General features: G+C 36.2%; 1 protein-coding gene across 4 annotated transcripts in view; it reads left to right on the top strand.

Annotated features, from left to right (window-relative positions):
* TRIT1 (tRNA isopentenyltransferase 1) overlaps positions 1-15,443 on the top strand; it is a 66,363-nt gene that overhangs the window by 13,456 nt on the left and 37,464 nt on the right. The window contains exon 3 of one of the 4 annotated variants that reach the window (XM_074305245.1): positions 8,078-8,136. The exons of the other annotated variants lie outside the window; for them this stretch is intronic. The gene's annotated coding sequence lies outside the window, so the exon portion shown is untranslated. The remainder of the gene's footprint in view (positions 1-8,077; positions 8,137-15,443) is intronic. 4 annotated transcript variants of the gene reach the window in all.

Raw genomic sequence — 15,443 nt, 5'->3', positions numbered from 1 at the left:
AAGCTAACATATCTTTTTTCCTTTCTCATTCTTTTTTTCTTGACTATGGAACACAGTTTTCCTAACCTTTCCCTTTTTATCCATTCCAAAGAATGGAAGAGGAAGAAAATGAAATAAGCATCTATTAAATTACTGTGTGCCTAGCATAGTACTAATAAGCACTTTGTAAATACTATCTCATTTGATTTTCACAAGTCTGGGAGTTCAGGGCCCCCATTTTGCAGTTGAGGAATTGAGGGGTTAAGTGACTTGCCCAGAGACCAGGGAATATCCGAAGCTGGATTTAAATTCCTGACCCTTAGCCAGTGCTTTATCCTTTAAAGAGCCACCTGATTGTCTCCAGTTAAAGATTTTAAAAAGAACTTCAGGCCCTAAAACCTTTAGAACCCGGGTCTGCAAGCTACAACCTGCTAATTGTAAATTTAGTATAACTCTGAATTGAGTGATATCTATATTTTTAAAAATACAATAAAACTTGAAAAATTTAATAACCATCCTTAATTTGCCTATAGTTTGCCTACTTCCAATTTAGATCAGAAGTTTTTTGTTTTTTTGGGGGATTTAGGATTTTATTTTATTTTAATTTTTTTCAATTAATTTTATAATTATAAAATTTTTTTTGACAATACATATGCATGAGCAATTTTTTTTAAATAACATTATCCCTTGTATTCATTTTTCCAAAATTTCCCCTCCCTCCCTCTATTCCCTCCCCTAGATGACAGGCAATCCCATACATTTTACATGTGTTAGAGTATAATCTAGACACAATATATGTGTGTAAATCCAATTTTCTTGTTGAACGTTAAGAATTAGGTTCCGAAAGTATAAGTAACCTGGGTAGAAAGACAATAGTGCTAATACTTTACATTCACTTCCCAGTGTTCCTTCTCTGGGTGTAGTTGTTTCTGTCCATCATTAATCAACTGGAAGTGAGTTGGATCTTCTTTATGTTGAAGATAACCACTTCACTCAGAATATATCTTCATACAGTATTGTTGTTGAAGTATATAGTGATCTTCTGGTTCTGCTCATTTCACTCAGCATCAGTTCATGCAAGTCTCTCCAAGTCTTTCTGAATTCATCCTGCTGGTCATTTCTTACCGAGCAATAATATTCCATAGCCTTCATATACCATAATTTACCCAACCATTTTTGATGGACATCTTCCAGTTTCTAGCCACTACGAAAAGAGCTGCCACAAACATTTTGGCACATACAGGTCCCTTTCCCCTCTTTAGTATTTCTTTGGGATATAAGTAGTAGCACTGCTAGATCAAAGGGTATGCACAGTTTGATAACTTTTGGAGCATAGTTCCAAATTGCTCTCCAGAATGGCCGGATTCTTTCACAACTCCACCAACAATGCATTAGTGTCCCAGTTTTCCCACATTCCCTCCAGCATTCATCATTATTTGTTCCTGTCATCTTAGCCAATCTAGATCAGAAGTTCTTAACCTTTTTTTTTTTTTTTTTGTGATGGACCCCTTTTACATTCTGCTCAATCTTATGAATCCCGAACCCCTTCTCAGGTTTTTTTTTTTAATTAATTTTTATAATTATAACATTTTCTTTGACAGTACATATGCATAGGTAATTTTTTTTTTTTTTTTTTTTTTTTTTGTTTTACAACATTATCCCTTGTACTCCCTTCTGTTCCGAATTTTTCCCCTCCTTCCCTCCAACCCCTCCTCTAGATGGCAGGCATTCCCATACATATTAAATATCTTATAATATATCCTAGGTACAATATATATGTGCAGAACCGAATTTTGTTGCTGTTGTTGTTGTTGTTGCAAAGGAAGGATTGTATTCGGAAAGTAAAAATAATCTGGGAAGAAAAACAAAACAAAACAAAACAAAAAACAATGCTCACAGTTTACACTCATTTCCCAGTGTTCCTTTTCTGGATGTAGCTGATTTTGTCCATCATTGATCAATTGGAATTGGATTAGCTCTTCTCTATGTTGAAGATATCCACTTCCATCAGAATCCATCTTCATACAGTACTCAGGTTGTTTTAACGAATAAAATCTGGAAGCCAGTTGTATTGAAATCCATTCTGTAGGTGGGAAGATTGAGAAGATTACATGCATTCATAGGGAGGAGGGAGGACTTGAAGTACTGAAGAATAGAAACATTTTGAACTATTTGCAACAAATGTAATGTGATAAAACTATTTGATTTCTCTTGATAAATCACAGGTACTATCATTTGGGTTTTTCATTCAAAACTGAAGGAAATAATTTTTTTTTATTTTTTGGAAATAATTTTCAATTAGAGGGAGGTAATTTTTTTTTTTTCCCTATCAGAGTTCATGAACTTGTTTATGTCTCACCATGTTCTATCAAGTATAACTGACTGATCTTAGGAACATAATTATAGAGTTGGAAGGAACTCCAGAGATCTTTTCTTCCAATCTTTTCATTTTACAGATGAGGAAACTGAGAGTTAGAGATGCTAAGAGACTTGTTTAAGAACACACAGGATAATAAAGGGCAGAGCCAGGATGCTAATCTTTGTCTTAACTCCAAATCCAGGTCTTTTGTCCCATGTTTTACCTTAAATGTTGAATCCCTGAAAAAAACTAAATTAGTGTATTAGTGTAATCAGTAATCAGCATTCCATTCCAGCCAGATTAGCTATGGCTATATACTGTATAGTGACAGGTAATTTCTGCTGATCATCTTTAACAAAATCACTTCTGAGTTTTTTTTTTAAATAGCCTTTTATTTACAAGATATATGCATAGGTAATTTTTCCAATTGCAAAACCCCCTGTTCCAACTCTTCCCCTCCTTCCCCCCCACCCACTCCCCTAGATGGCAGGTTGACCAATACATGTTAAATATGTTAAAGTATATCACTTCTGAGTTCTAATAGGCTATGTATTATGAACATGTTTTGATTCCCCCATCCCATTTGTAAATTGTGTGTTTTTTTAGTTAGTATAGTTATGTTTAAATTGAATTTAGATTGAGTTCAGGGCCAAATAGAAGTATGAAATTTATTTATTTGGGAAATGTAATCTGTTATTGATGTTCTCTCCTTTGATTTCTGAAACACTTCTTTCTTGGTTATTTCTCTTCCCTGACCATTCTTTGATTTCCTTCACTTGTTCCTTTTCTTTCCATCCCCTCTGTGTAAATACCCTCCAAGATTCTGTCCGTAAGCTTTTTCTTGTTCCCTCCTTGTCATAGATCTTGTTCACTTTTATCCATTTTTATTGACTTCAGTCATTGACTCTCAAACTTCCATTTGTATTACAAGATTAACTCTTCAGCTGCCCTTACACCACCAACCCTGCCAAATGTTCTCTCAACCATTTCTGGAAACTTTGACTCTTTCTCTTCCTCACTCCCCTTCATTTGCTGCTTATAATCCTTTTGTGGATTTAGAAACTAGCTAATGAAGTCCATTAGGAATATGTGTAAAGTAAGAGTAAGCTGGCTCTTAAGAATTTGAAAGGGTCCCCTATGAATAAAGTATTCTGTGTGTACAGTCTAAGTGCTTACTGTGACATCTATTTTGATTCATAAGAGGCTTGGTTCTTTTTTCTTCTTTGTTCTTGGATCTTAATTGTGATTTGCTTTGGTGAAATGTTGTTTAGCTTTAAATGGAGGTGAAAGCGCTCCCAAAGTGTTATTTAATACTTAACATTTGCTGGCATTTGATTTGTTGTCTTACTGAAAATAATAATGGTTAACATTTCATACAGTGCTTTAACGTTTGTAAAACATTTCATATTCTCTCATTCGATTATCATAGTACCCATGTGAAGTAGGTGCTGTTATTAGTTTCATTTTACACATGAGGAAATTGAGGCTGTGTGGTTAAGTGATTGGTTTAGATTCCCACTGTCATTATGAATTGGAGGCAGGATTCACATTCGGGTCATTATGAATCCTATTCTAGCACCTTCAATTAAATTTAGCAGATACTGGAAAAATGTAGAACAGAACTATGTAATCTACCAGATGTGTGTCTCCACACATTTTTTTTTTTTAACTTTTCAGTTTATTGCTGAGAGCTAAGTTTACAGAAATGAAAATGACACAATCCCTGCCCTCAAAAAAATCTGGGATTCCTTGTTTCCTCTTTTCTCAATGTTTCTTTCCCTTTATTAAGAGAATACTCAAATTAATCAAGTTCATATTAATGATGTGCATTATATCTACAGAGATTTGTTGTCCTTTTTTTTTTTTTTTTTTTTTTTTCCCTACAGGGATTTGAATAGGCAGGTTGGGGATAGAATAAAAAGCACAAGACTAAGAGTCCTGGGATTGTGTTTTTGTTTTGTCTCTACTCCTTACTAGTGGTTTGACCTTGGACTAGTCCCTTTTCTGGACCCTCATTTACTTCTTTGTAAAATGAGATTGGTTTAGATGAGGACTCAAAGGTCCCTCCCAGTTCTGATATCCTGTGACTCTGTGAGTGTTTATAGAGTATAATGCCCTTACAATTTGCTCTGTCAGCTTATCATTCTGTACCATTTGATAGAGGCTAAGTTCCAACCCTCTGTCCATTCATGGGAAATGCCTGGTCCTGGTTTTGCAAACATCAGACAAATGCTGGCAGTGTTTGGGCAGCTGTTGGAGTAGAAATCATGGTGGGGTGGGGAGTATGTGAGGGTGAGGGGGTTCCAGAGACCACCTGTTGTGATAATGTAGGCATGAGGCCTGGTACACAGTGACCCCTTTATTAATGGAATCCTTCTGTAGCTAAGCAGTAGAGTCACAGAGCCCAGAGAGTACTGGACTAACCCTCCCCACTGTAGCTCAGATACCCAATTATTCTGATTTAGGCTTTCAGTCTCCTGCTTGTTCAGCATAAGCAGTCTCTATGGGGAGTTGACATCCTCTGTCTATGAGGCATTGCTCATTTTCGGGTGAAGACAGATGGTCCCCTGCAAGGCTGAGCTGTGGATTCCTGCACAGCTGACAGGGCAAATGTAAGGGCCCTCTAATCTGTTCTCAAAGCCTTGCACGGGAAACATTGGTGTTTCTATTGTACTATTGTTGCTTTGCTTTAATTTTTTTTTTTCTCAAACCCCAAATGCTTCACATTAAATCAGTGAATTGGGGATGTGCTCGTTCATCCTGATATTTCTGTAGTAAGCAGTTAATGTTATTCCTCCCCTCCCCCTTTTTTCCACATGGAAAAATTGAAGCACAGAAAAATGAGAGGTTGTACAATTGGGCAAATGGCAGAGCTTGGAACTAAGCCGGGTTTTCAGGGTATTTTGTAATGCCTGAGGTATTTCAGAAAGAATCCTGAGCTTGTTCTCTGTATATGTTCAAGGCCTTAGTAACTAGATGAAGTGCTTCACTGAGAAACTTGAAGGCACTTGGCAAAAGACATCCAAAGATGGTGTAATATTACAAATTCTCAACTGTAAGTTAAGGAAAATAAACAAGTGCAGCATTGTGATTTCTACAGAGAGGAAGGATCAATGTTTTTAGCCCATTCTGCATTGGGGCATAGTCTACTTTGTTTTTGAAGAAAGCATTGGAGAGAGCATCAGATAAATTCTTCGCTCCTCACTGCAGTCTGATTGGGTATCATGGTTGTAATCGTGAAGCTAGGTTTTCTTTGTGTCTGCTTGGATTCATCCTCTAGAAGCAGGATTTTGTACCAGAAACAGGTTTATCCTATTTTGTTCCAGGAAAGAGAAAGGGAATGTGAAAATTACAAAATCCTATTAGTAGGATGGAAAACAAAAGGCTGAGTAAAGACCCTCATCATCTGCAGTGTGATGGGGACATATGCCACAGGTAGTAGAGACAGTCCTTTTTAAAGGACTGAGTTTTTAACAGCTTGACAAAATGAGAGAAAAGACAGCATGTTTGATTCACCTAATCTTTACTGAGCTTCTGGGCTCCTTGGCCTCTTCTGCTGTGTGAAAAATGTGTGAGCTCTTGGATTGTGTGGGATGAGGTGCCTGTATTCTATGACTCTTCTTTTAGTACTTTAAAGGAAGAGAATTAGAGACAGATCTCAAGTACTATAGTTTGTTTGGAAAAGGAAGTGATTATTGGCCAAAAGGGCAGAGCACAAGACATTTAGAAAGAGTTTATATTTTTAAGGGTGAACATTCTGGGTTAATTGAATGGCAGCAGTGTTATAGAAGCAGACTATCTGGATCTAGGATTAGTTGTATACAGTTTATTTTAGGTGTCTGGAAACTTGTACATGGTATTCTATATGTGCTAAAGTGAAATACAATCTGATTTAGTTTGATCTATTCAGTGTAGGCAAGAAGAGTCTTTGAGACTTGTCCAGTGAAGAAATTATAAGATCAGAGAGATTGTCTAGTCTCACCCTCTCATTTTTCAGAGGGTTTGGAAACTAAGGCCTGATCTTAGGCTGCATTAATAGAAATATAGAATCCCAAGCCAGAGAGGTAATGATTTTATTGTTCTCCTTTCTGGTTAGACCACATCTAAAGGTATTGTGTAGGAATCTGAGTGTCATGTTTTAGGAAAGACCTTAACAAATTGGATTGTGTCCAGAGTCCCACTTATCAAAGCCTGAAACTATGCTGTAGGAGGCTTGATTGAATTGTTTTCTTGAAGAGGACTGTTCATTTCTCCCTAGGCAATTGAAAGGGTTATCAAGGGAAAGAGCAAAAACTTATTCTGTTTGACATTAGAAGGCATATGTAGAATTGGTATGTAAAATGAGAGGGAGAAGGAGAGAGAGAGAGAGAGAGAGAGAGGGAGAGAGGGAAGGAGGGAGAGGGCACAAAAGAGGACACTTTCTAGGATAGTGGAAATTGGAAATCTTCAGTTGGATTACTGGATAATGATTTGTCTGGAATTTTGTAAAAAGTATTCTCCTGGCAGCAGACTCCACTGTCACTGGTTTGTACTGGCTATTGAGTTGAGAATGGTTTTTAAATTTTAAAATAAACTTTTAAAAATGTAAAAATTTTTCTTAACATAATCTGAAGTTTAGAATTTTTTGATGAGATGGAAATAAACCCATAGCTTGCTTGCAGCTCAGCCACCACCTAAGGGTTTGAGGCTTTTGCTTTCAGTTATGATCTTGGGAACAGAACCTTCCTCCTTATCTCCTACACTCCTTGGTGGTTTTCAGAACAGCTGCATATACTCTCAGACCACTCTTAGAGAGTTCAACAAAAATTACTGATGGTGCCAGGGTTATTTGAGGCCACAGATAGATGTATTAGTTGGAATATAAGCCATATTTTTTCCTCCAAATCTGGCTTATAAAACCTGGCTGTTCTGTATGCCTACAAAGTTGGGATTCTCCCTTTTCAAAGAGATCTATTTGTACTTAACAAGGTATACTTGCATCCATGCATTAACCATTCTTAATGTGATTGTAGGATTAGAGCCTGCATGGCTTTTTTAATCAACCTTCCTCTCCCCTTCTGTTTTACAGGTGAGGAAACTGATACCAGTAAAAAAGAAGTTACTTGTTTAGGGTTATTTAGGTTATTAAAAGTCTCTCAATAAGAATGAAATTCTCTATTCATAAATATGTTGATTAATTGATTTTTCCTGCTTACTTTTGAAACATTTTTTTCTGCTGCTGCTCTGGAACATGCCAGATTCCTTCTTCCTGACTCCCATGAAACATATTCCGTATCTCATGAACTTTTGATCAGTATATTGTGTTGTAGAAAGGCATGTAATTTAGCAGTCAACAGACCTTGTTGTAAGCCCAGCTCTTTCATCCCTTCATTATGTGTCTTTGGGGAAATTCTTTCCCCTTTCTGGGTCTTGAGTTTTCCTTTCTTAAAGTGATAGTGAACTAGAACTGGGCTCTAAGGACCTCCAAGGAGTTGGTGGATAGATTTCAAGAGTGTGAAAATTGGATGAAGAAAAAATTACATCCTTATTTTTCCTGACCTCCTACGTGAAATGTCTTTTAATTATTTAAAAACAGTCATAGAAAGGAACCAGAGGCTTCAAAAACCTGGCAGAGGAATTGTACTTGATACCTCCTGTCTCCCTCCAAAAGCCAAAAACGTCCATCCCACTTCCACTCAATAGATGCTAAGTTTACTTCCAGTTCTCATACTCTTTGTTTTTGTGATCCTTTTCTCTTAGGTGGGGTAGCCCAAGGGTGCCATTGGAAAAGTCAGAGCCATTCTGTTTATCCACTACCAGTGAGTTGCACTGCTTTATTTTTAAGCATAAATATATAGACATCAGCATAATTATATTCTATTGTTATCACACTTGGCACATGGTGGGGGTGGGGAGAAGGCGAGCTGCCACAAATATTATCAAAGATGTTTCAAACTTGAGGCACAGGCAATGGCCACAAAGTGAAACTTAATTGTTCATTTTATTTCACTGTCTTCAAAGGACCCCTTTGTTTTACTCTCAGCAGCATACTGACACAGCATTCTTTTTCCAGGTTTCTAATTTTGGGGGAAGGGCCTCTCTCAGGATCACAGAACAAGTGTTCCTAGGAGAATTTTGAAGGAGGATTGTGACTTCTCTTCTGCTCATGCTGGACTTCCAATTCCTCTAAACTCTTTCACTCTCTCTGATATTTAGATAAAATTGGGGAGAAGCATTCAGTTGGTAATAAAAGCCATTTGAGAGCTACTTCTTTGAATTATAGAATTTGAGAGTGAAGGGACTGAGATAAAATAGCCAGCCAGAGATGAGCTGATAGAAGAATCCAGGTCTACAGATGCACGGTACACTGATCTCAGTGCTATCTTGCACTGATGCTATATGAGCAGAGTTCTCAAGATTCCCCCTCTGCTTGGGAGCAAGGGGCTAGCTATACCACCCAAACCTCTTAGATCAAGGGTTTTTCCTTGGGTGAGTTTATGTTCAGTATGGAATATTAATCTGATTTAAGACTTTCTCACATTCCTTGCATTTTTAAGGGTTTCTCAGCAGTATTAATTATTTGATATTGGATATGACCTAAGTTGTAAGTAACTCAAGATTTCCATATTCATGGCATTTCTTGTGCTTCTTTCTAATATGCCCTTTCTGGAGGTAATTGAATAGTTGATAAGGGAAAAGAACTTGGATTTAGAAAGGCTTATATTCAAGTCCTCCTAGTGATACTTATTCAATCCTGAGGAAGTTACTGAATTTTTCATTGTCTAAACAAGTCTTTAAGACTATAAGTTGTAATATACTTACAGAACTTCATTGCTAGAAAATGTTTTTGAATTAGGAGTTTTATGTACAAATGAAGCCAAAGGTGCAGATTTCCTCTCTTCTTTACCCTTTGGCATATATCCCCCAAATCTGATAATTACTATCATTGTATATCATTGTTGTCCCTAGAAAATATCAGTGTTTTCATGTGTAAAATGGGGTAATATTACTTGTGCTTTCCCCTTAAGCTTTCTGTTCCTTGCTTACTTTTTTATAAAACACTTATCTGGGTCTCTCTTTTGTTCATTATTGTCCACTGCATACATGTTTGAAGGGTAGCAGGCTATGTGTATAAGATGCTGAATTTGGAATCTGATGATTTGAGTTTGAAGCCTGCCTCTGCTTAATACCTATGTGACTGTACTGCAACTTAGAGCTTTGAGTTGTTCATTTCATATAAAAAAGGTAGAAGAAAAATTGGGAAAAGAAATGAGTGATGCAAGCCTAAAAAAAGAAAAACAACTACTTAAAAGTAGAATTGGCCAAATGGAAAAGGAGATAGAATAATCCACTGAAGAAAACAAATCCATAAAAAGAACAGTTGGCCAAATGAAAAAGGAAATGCAAAAGCTGAGGAAAAACAACTTTTTAAATAACTTTTAAATTGGGCAAGTGAAAGCTAAAGACTATGAGACATCAAGAATTGATATAGTACAACAGAGATAATATTAATTTATGATTTCTAAGTTAATATGTGGCAATCAGGCATCTCTTTCTAATTGTTTTTGACACTAATGGGTTAACTGGTAGTATGGTTGTTGGGTTGGTTCTAGATTGATTGGTAGATCTGGAAAGTTGTCCTTAATGAATTTTTGAAGGGCTTTCTACTGATGTGCCTAGGGTTGGCTGTTCAAAATGTTTGCTATTGAGTTGGATAGTTGACATGGTGCTTAAGAGAATAGTTAGGAACAAACATAGAGCTGGGTAAGATAGAGAAATTAATTGGAAAAATAAATTTCTATTAAGTTCCAAAAAAATTAGCTTCATAAATATAACCAGGAGAGTAGAGTCTTTTTGGTAAGTCTGAGGGTTTTCATGGGCTGTTTGGGGTTATACATTGATTATTTGACTTGATATTAAAGATAATGTTCCTCTCTACCACATTAAAAGAGGTAGAGTGTCTTGACTGAGGGAAGCAGTAGTTTCTCTATAATCTGTGATTTATCAATATTATATAATTGGGCTGTTTGAAGTATGACACTTATGGCCCTATGTGTGATTCTGAACAATGTAGTAAAAAGGAATGCTTGAGGGATGGGCAGCCTGTGAGACTACACAAGGTGGGAAAGCTCGTGACGAGACTAGGTCATAGTAGTTCACTATCCACTGCACTTTGTCTAGAACCCAGCTTTTTAAACTGTGGTTTATCATCCCATATGGGGATCCCAGAATTATGATTTGTTATCAGTAATTGTTTTGTTTGTATACCTGTTTTACATGCCTACATACTTGGCATCCTTTAAGAATTTCTTGGGCAAAAAAGGGATTGTGAATGGAAAAAGTTTTAAGAAGCCCTGGTCTCGATTATGAGACTCATGGAGAGGGAAAGTAACATGAATTGAGGTTAAGTAGGGTGAACATAACTTGCTTTAGGAACCTCTTTGTCTTTGGTAGAACTAAGTGTTCTACAATATATTAAAATAGCAAAGTTGCTTCTGCTGTTGACTGCCTCAGCATATAGATCTGGGCTTAGTTCTGATATTTACTCAGTTTGTTAGTTTCTTCATATTCAGAGACTTATCTTTTTTTGTTCCTTGGATCAAGGCAAATGGCTCTCTGAACAGCTGCAGTTAATGCAGAAAGTTCCCTTCATAAATGTTTGGTATTTGCATATGTGTTTATGTTTCTTAGAATAGGTGAGGAAAGGCAGAGACTTTTATTCTAAAACTTCACAGAATTGTGATTTCATTCTGTGGGTGCTGGAAATAGTTCTTAACTTCTTCCTTTAAAAAAAAAATCTGCTCTTGATGACCTGCTTACTTATCTGCTTATTTATAAAGATACTGAGTGACAGATTAAAAAAAAATAGCCCTGGCATGGGAGTCAGGGCCTGGGGGTTCAGATCTCACTAGTGCTCCTTGGACTAGCTGTCTGGCCATGGGCAAGGCTTATAACTTTCTGAGACTCGATTTGCATAGTTGTAAAAACCAGAAGAGTAGAACTAGATTAACTTGGTCAGTCCCTTCCAGCTCTAAAATCCTATTGATCTAATTTGACAACCTTTAATCTCTTTGTCTTTCTACATCTCCATTTCCTACAACTCCAATCTCTTTGTTCTTACTGATACTTCTCTAATCACTTATCCCCTCAGTTCTTTCTCAGGCCCTTTCCACTTTCTTGCCCTTCCAAATCCCAGCCTTAGATTATTCCCATAATCTATTCCATTTCCTCCTGTTTCTAGGCTGCTAAACAAAGTAGAAAAAAAAAATCATGAATCTCTACACATTATAAGTTTATGTTACATAACTTCAACTGGGCCCTCACTGCTGCAAGGCTATCTTTTTATACCTTTCTAGTAGATTCACTATCCATTCAGTACAGTAACTTCTATACCTTTTCATCCCTCCTCAAAATTTACACAGTTCCTCCCTCTTCTCAACTGAGAGAAACTTGTTTCATATTTTGTTGAAAAAACTGAGGTTATTCTCCCCTCTTTTCATTTCACTCAGATGCCTTCTATTATCTCCTTTTTCACCTGTTTCACATAAAGTAGTGCCCTTTCTCCTTGGTAAGGCTCATCCTTCTGGTACTAGTGATCCCATTCCATTTCATCTACTCCAAAAGGTTGGCCTCTCTTTTATATCTGCTTATTCATCTGTCAGTGGACTACTTCCTTCTGCCTAGAAACATATCTGCGTCTTCCCCATTTAAAAAACAAAACAAAACAAAATACATGATCTGACAATTCCTCATCTCTCATCTCTTTTGAGGCCCTCATGAAGGCCATCTACAAAACACTCTTCTGCAGGAAAACCTTTTTCTGTATGTTTGTTTCTTTGTTTATTTATTTTCATTATTTTTATTTTAGCTTTTTATTTTCAAAATATATGCAGCTTTTAACATTTCTCCCTTGTAAAATCTTGTGTTCCAAATTTTTTCTCTCTTTCTCCCCTCTTCTTTATCCTATATATTTAAAGTGATTGTACATGTATAACCAATATCAGATTGCCTGCTGTTTTGGGGCAGGAGAAAGGAAGCGATAGAGAGAGAAAAAAATTTGGAACACAGAATCTTACAAAAACTAAAGTTGGAAACTATCTTTACGTGTAGTTGGAAAAATAATATGCTATTAAGCAAAAACTAAACAAAACAAATTTTAAAAAATTTTTTTTTTACTCTTTAAAGTCTGCAATTTGGCTTTGAACCTTATCCTGCTTCTGTTCTTTGGAACCAAACAGACCAGTCTAATTTGTCCTCATCATAACAGCTCTTCAAATACTTTACAACAGCTGTCATGTCCCCCTGAGCTACTTTTTCAGCCCATTCTTTTAACTGATTCTCATATGGTTGAGACTCAAGGCCCTTTCAGCATCTGGGTTGCTCTTCTGGATGATCTCCAACTTATCCTTGTCCTTGCTGAGCTGTGGCCCTCACAGCTAAATTCAGTCCTTTAGATGTGGTGTGACCAGAGTAAACTGCAAACACTGTGGTTTCTTTAGGGCTTGAAAGTTGTGCTGCTGTTAATGTAGGACTAAGTCTTATCAGCTCTTTGGCCTGCCACAGATTCACTGAGCTGAAAGCTCCCCAGTACTTCCAAATCTTGTTTAAAGTTTTTTAGAACTGTTTCTCCCATATTGTACTTGGAAATTGATTTTCTTACAATCTGAGTAAAACTTTACCTCTTCCTTTATAGAGCGAAATTATTGGATTAGATGGCCTCTAAGCCATTCTCAGTTCTAAATCTATGGGTTGATTTTATAAAGTTCCTTTATAATGACAATATATGACAATAGTTATTGTCATATATTTGAAGAGTCAAGTTTTGTTTGTTTTTTTAACTAACATGGGATCTGATTTCTAGTCTTCTCAGTGAGACTAGGAATCACAGCATCAGGTGTTTAGTTTTACATCTAAGTAAGGTTTGAGATTTTGTGTATTGTTGTTGTAAAGCTTTTAGTTTGACAGTTCCAGAAATAAGATGTGAATTTTTGCTTTTTTTTTTTTTTTTAGCTGACAAATTCTTTGCATCAATCTATGAATTACTTAAACATTTTGGAGACCAGGAAAAATTGAAACCATTCCTTTTATTAAACAATTAGGACTATTGGGGGTGGGGGTAAGAATATTAACTTTAATTTTTTTCCCTCTGCATTTTCATAATCAGTTAAATATTAAACCTATAGTCAAGTCAGATAAATGTTCATATAGAAATTTAACCTACCTCTAAAAAGCCGATAATAGACATGAAGAATAATAATAATAGATATGTTTTCTAGCTGCTCTCTCTTCTAGGAGCATTTGGTAGATAGACATTTGTAGCTCTTATTTCCTTTTGAATGTGCTGTTAGAGTGGAGAAATGTCCTGATAGGAAATAATATTGAAGTCTGTTTCCCTGGGCACTGATGAATTTATGGTCAGTCACTGGTCAGCCACTTCCAGTGGTTAAATTGCCTGTTCAAATTTCTATAATTTAGATTATGGTATCATTTGAAATTCTGAGCCACAGAAAGTGTCACCAAACTGTATTAGAAGGCACCTTTGATTTCTTGCTTGGGAAAACCTGTCAGATCCTACACTGTTGATGTAGCCTTTGAATATCCACAGAACCTTCATGCCAAAATGAAGTAGCATATAGACATCAGAAGGTATGTGAAAAAATAATTTACATTTTTGTAATATATAATGTTTATAAACTACTTTCCTTTGAATTTTATTAGTTCAAATATTATATTTATTTTTATAAATGAGGAAGCTGAGGTGTAGAGAGATGAAATGAAATGACTAGCCCAGAACTTAATACTAAGTAGTCCCAACAAGTCTGAATCTGGCACGTTTCTCATCAGTAAAATGAAGAAGCCAAATTAAATGAGCTTAAAGAAATCTTTCAGCATGACATCATGGTGTAATTTAAAAATGCACTGGACTTTTAGTAAAGTTGACAAATAAACTGCAGGAAAACAGGCAAACTAAATGCAATGTTGGTGGAGCTTTGAATTGGTCCAGCTTGGGAAAGTATTTTGGAGCTGTGACCCCAAAACTGCTAAACTGTACTACCTCCTGGCTATATCTCCTACTAGGCCTATAACTTAAAGAGATATAGAAAAAGGAAGAGGACCTATAGATACAAAAAATATTTATAGCAGCTTGTTTTGTAGTAGAAAAGAACTGTATCCATTGATTTAGTGATGACCAAACTGTGGTGTATGCATGTAATACTTTGGGCTGTAAGAAGTAATGAGGAAAAAGGGAAAGGGAAGGGAATAAGTATTTATATCAAGTGCTATGTGTATGGCTCTGTGCTAAGATTTTACAGTTACTTTGAGGTAGATACTGTTATTATTCCTATTTTAAAGTTGAGGAAACTGAGGCAAATGGAAGCTCATTGATTTACCTAAGATTATGTAATTACAAGGTTCTGATGCTAGATTTGAGCTCAACATTTCCTAATTCCAAACCCAGTGCTCTGTTCACTGTTCCACCTAGTTGCCTTTGAAAGATTGAGGAACTCTGATCAGCCAGCATTCTAAAACAGGAATAGGTACATTCTTAGCTGACATACAGTAAACAAACGGCTTGGTGGGATTTGTTAGAGTTGACCCTAGAGCCTTAGTTTGATGTCCCCTGTTCTAGAGGCCTGATAAAATATTCCATTCACTTTATAGAAGTGATAGACTCAGCTGCAGAATGAGACATAAGGTTTTTGGACATAATTAGCATGGGGATTTCTTTTAGTTGGTTATGCCTGTTTGCTGCAGGGATGTTATCCTTTTTTTCCCCGCAGTGGGGGGAGAAGTGTAAGGGAGAGAAAAATTTGATTTTTGTTAAATAAAAAAAAGATAGGAGTAGTTACTGTTGAAGAAAGAGAATGAGATTCTAATTGTGTTTACTTTTTTTTTTTTTTTTTTTTTAACTTCCGGATAAAGTTAAACAATGTCAGAAATGAGTGGGACCTTTTTTAGTTTAAGCCCTTCTTGTTATAGAGGAGACTCTTAGAAAAGCAAAATATCCAAGATCATATGGCTATTAAGTAGCCTGATTCCCAGCTCTCTAGTGTACTTGTCTTTCATCCGACCATTTTTTGTTTTGAAAGTTTTCAAAGAGCCGTATAGTTCATGCTGAGCATTT

This window comes from Sminthopsis crassicaudata, chromosome 3 (genome assembly GCF_048593235.1).
Source record: "Sminthopsis crassicaudata isolate SCR6 chromosome 3, ASM4859323v1, whole genome shotgun sequence".
In the NCBI taxonomy this organism is placed as follows: domain Eukaryota; kingdom Metazoa; phylum Chordata; class Mammalia; order Dasyuromorphia; family Dasyuridae; genus Sminthopsis; species Sminthopsis crassicaudata.
This window is presented reverse-complemented; position numbering and strand designations above follow the sequence as displayed.